Here is a 4,452-nt window from a genome sequence, read left to right as displayed (position 1 = left end):
GTGGTAATAACCTGTGTGTGGGGGGATCTGTGGTGATAACCTGTGTGTGTGGGGGGATCTGTGGTGATAACCTGTGTGTGTGTTGGGGGGGGTCTGTGGTGATAACCTGTGTGTGTGTGTTAGGGTTAGGGGGGTATGTGGTGATAACCTGGGTGGGGTTGGTCTGTTTTGATAACCTGAGTGTGTGTGTGTGGTGGGGGGTCTGTGGTGATAACCTGTGTGTTGGGGGGGTCTGTTGTGATAACCTGTGTGTGGGGGGTCTGTGGTGATAACTTGTGTGTGTGGGGGGGTCTGTGGTGATAACCTGTGTTTGTGTGTGGGGGGGTCTGTGGTGATAACCTGTGTGTGTGGGGGGGTCTGTGATGATAACCTGTGTGTGTGGGGGGTCTGTGGTGATAACCTGTGTGTCTGTTGGGGGGGTCTGTGGTGATAACCTGTGTGTGTGTGGGGGGGTCTGTGGTGATAACCTGTGTTTGTGTGTGGGGGGGTCTGTGGTGATAACCTGTGTTTGTTTGTGTGTGGGGGGGTCTGTGGTGATAACCTGTGTGTGTGGGGGGTCTGTGGTGATAACCTGTGTTTGTGTGTGGGGGGTCTGTGGTGATAACCTGTGTTTGTGTGTGGGGGGGTCTGTGGTGATAACCTGTGTGTGTGGGGGGTCTGTGGTGATAACCTGTGTTTGTGTGTGGGGGGGTCTGTGGTGATAACCTGTGTGTGTGGGGGGGTCTGTGGTGATAACCTGTGTTTGTGTGTGGGGGGGTCTGTGGTGATAACCTGTGTGTGTGTTAGGGTTAGGGGGGTATGTGGTGATAACCTGGGTGGGGTTGGTCTGTTGTGATAACCTGAGTGTGTGTGTGTGGTGGGGGGTCTGTGGTGATGACCTGTGTGGGGGGGGGGGGTCTGTGGTGATAACTTGTGTGTGTGGGGGAGTCTGTGGTGATAACCTGTGTGTGGGGGGTCTGTGGTGATAACCTGTGTGTGTGTGGGGGGTCTGTGGTGATAACCTGTGTGTGGGGGGTCTGTGGTGATAACCTGTGTGTGTGTGGGGGGTCTGTGGTGATAACCTGTGTGTGTGGGGGGGTCTGTGGTGATAACCTGTGTGTGTGGGGGGGTCTGTGATGATAACCTGTGTGTGTGGGGGGGGGTCGTTGGTGATAACCTGTGTGTGTGGGGGGGGGGATCTGTGGTGATAACCTGTGTGTGTGGGGGGGGGGTCTGTGGTGATAACCTGTGTGTGTGTGGGGGGTCTGTGGTGATAACGTGTGTGTGTGTGGGGGTCTGTGGTGATAACCTGTGTGTGGGGGGTTCTGTGGTGGTAACCCTTGTGTGTGTGGGGGGATCTCTGGTGATAACCTGTGTGTGGGGGGGGGGGGGGTTCTGTGGTGATAACCTGTGTGTGTGGGGGGATCTCTGGTGATAACCTGTGTGTGTGTGGGGGGGTCTGTGGTGATAACCTGTGTGTGTGGGGGGATCTCTGGTGATAACCTGTGTGGGGGGTTCTGTGGTGGTAACCCTTGTGTGTGTGGGGGGATCTCTGGTGGTAACCTGTATGTGTGGGGGGATCTCTGGTGGTAACCTGTATGTGTGGGGGGATCTCTGGTGGTAACCTGTATGTGTGTGGGGATCTCTGGTGGTAACCTGTATGTGTGGGGGGATCTCTGGTGGTAACCTGTATGTGTGGGGGGATCTCTGGTGGTAACCTGTATGTGTGTGTGGGATCTCTGGTGGTAACCTGTATGTGTGGGGGGATCTCTGGTGGTAACCTGTATGTGTGGGGGGATCTCTGGTGGTAACCTGTATGTGTGGGGGGATCTCTGGTGGTAACCTGTATGTATGTGTGGGGGGATCTCTGGTGGTAACCTGTATGTATGTGTGGGGGGATCTCTGGTGGTAACCTGTATGTATGTGTGGGGGGATCTCTGGTGGTAACCTGTATGTATGTGTGGGGGGATCTCTGGTGGTAACCTGTATGTGTGGGGGGATCTCTGGTGGTAACCTGTATGTGTGTGTGGGGGGATCTCTGGTGGTAACCTGTATGTATGTGTGGGGGGATCTCTGGTGGTAACCTGTATGTGTGGGGGGATCTCTGGTGGTAACCTGTATGTGTGTGTGGGGGGATCTCTGGTGGTAACCTGTATGTGTATGGGGGGATAATAATAATAATAATAATAAGAAGAACATTTATATAGCGCTAAATCAAAAACTTTCGTTAAAAAGGCTTGCTCTAAGCGCTTGACATCTAAACTAAAACGTCATTCACACTCTTTACAATGATGTACAAGAACTTCATGTCACACTCTTTCATTCAGTATAGCACCATTCACACAGTTGTTATTCTGTACAAGACAATAAGCTAGTCTAACATTTAGAATGTTCATAAGATGAAAACAAGAGAAAACCAGACTGATTAAAACAACTGCTTAGTGCTAACAAAGCATGAATCTTGATGATAACGTAATACATGTTTAACTGTTAAGACCATAAAAAACAAGAGGCGAAGCCATCAAGGCTCACGTAAGAAATCGACAAACAGTAACACAAACTCAATCACACACACACACACACACACACACACACACACACACACACACACACACACACACACACACACACACACACACACACACACACAGAAAGAGCATATAGGTGAAACTGTGCAAGAAAGCGAGACACTAGATCTAGATCTGTCTGCATGTAGCCTACTTACAAGGACACGACTGCCAACTAGTCTCGGCGCGCTCAAAATAATAATGACCGAGACTGTCAGTACTTCCTTCGCGTGACGTCTAACCCTCTTACGTCATAATGTGACGTCAATGTAATGTGACGTCTTCAAATGTTAGAGTTTCTACCACAGACATACACACGCACAGACGCACGCACGCACGCACGCACGCACAGACAGACAAAGTTACGATCGCATAGGCTACACTTACGTGAGCCAAAAAACCAAACAAACCTATATGCTAAAATAACTTCGAACTTTTAAGAACTTCTTATAAGATACACAGCACAGCTAGATAAACACCAGAATGATAAAACAAAAGGCAACTCGTTAAAACTATTAAATGCATCAATGTCAAAAAAACACGAAAGACTCAAATATAAGATACACAATTCTCTAAAATTGTTTATTAAAACTGAAACCGACCTGCTCAAAGTAAACCATACCCACCCCCTCCCTACCCACCCCAACCCTCCTCCTACACTAAATACTAATTATTTCTACTCTTAACTTCCCAACTACACGTTATCCATAAACTATGCACAGGAACATGTGTGTCAGCATTATGTGGCACCGACATGACTTGTGCATATCTAGCCTACAGCTAAGGGTTAAAGTTAAAGGACTACTGCAGTGAAAAATTATATTTATAATAATTTAAAACAAAAGACAAAAATAACAAGCTGAATAGAGATGGAACCGTTACAGAACAGGATGGCAAAATGTTGCGACTTTAGGAGTTGTGTTTCTGGAAGAGGTGAGTTTTGAGTGCTCGCTTGAATGACTGTACTGACTGAGAGTGGCGAATGTGAGAGGGGAGAGAGTTCCATTGAGTAGATGCGCAAAATGCAAAAGTGCGTTGTCCATATGCTTTTGATTTTGTGTGTGGGATGACTAGGGTGCGGCTATCAGAAGAGGAGCGGAGTTGTCTAGCAGGAGTGTATACAGTGAGAAGTTCAGAGAAATAAGCAGGAGACGAGGCAGAGAAGAAGTGAAAGCAGAGAGTGGACAGTTTGTATTCAATGCGGGCTTGGATGGGTAACCAGTGGAGTGTGCGGCGAAGTGGTGTGACATGATCTTTTTTTCGTGCTTTGAGGATCAGGCGTGCTGCAGAATTTTGAACTTTCTGTAGTTTGTGCAGGAGGTAGAGTGGACAGCCAGAGAGAAGAGAGTTACAGTAGTCAAGTTTAGAAAGAACAAGAGAGCAGACTAGAGTGTTTGTAGTTTGAACGGACAGAGTATGGCGGATGGTTGCGATCTTGCGGAGTTCAAAGTATGCGGACCTACAGATGTTGGAGATGTGCTTGTTGAGTGTCATGTCTGAGGAGATGGTGAAGCCGAGGTTTCTAGCTGAAGAAGAGAAAGAGATGTCGATATTGCCTACTTGGACAGACGAAGGTTGAGAATTTGGGAACTTAGTGGACTTTTTCATGCACAGAAGTGCCTCTGTCTTATCATCATTTAGTTTTAACTTATTTTCTACCATCCATGACTTAACATCTAAGATACAGGTCTGAATGGTCTGGATGGCGGCATGTGTCTCAGCGGGGGAACTAGGCTTATACAACTGGGTATCATCAGCAAAAGACTGGTTTGAAACGGAATGATTTTGAATGAGGGCAGACAAGGGTTTGGTATACATAATGAAGAGGACGGGGCCAAGTACAGAGCCTTGAGGGACACCGAAAACAAGGGGGGCTGGGGCTGATCTCTGGCCATCGACAAGCACA

Source organism: Littorina saxatilis, linkage group LG8, assembly GCF_037325665.1.
Source record: "Littorina saxatilis isolate snail1 linkage group LG8, US_GU_Lsax_2.0, whole genome shotgun sequence".
NCBI classification, from domain to species: Eukaryota; Metazoa; Mollusca; class Gastropoda; order Littorinimorpha; family Littorinidae; genus Littorina; species Littorina saxatilis.
Note: the sequence above shows the minus strand (reverse complement) of the source record.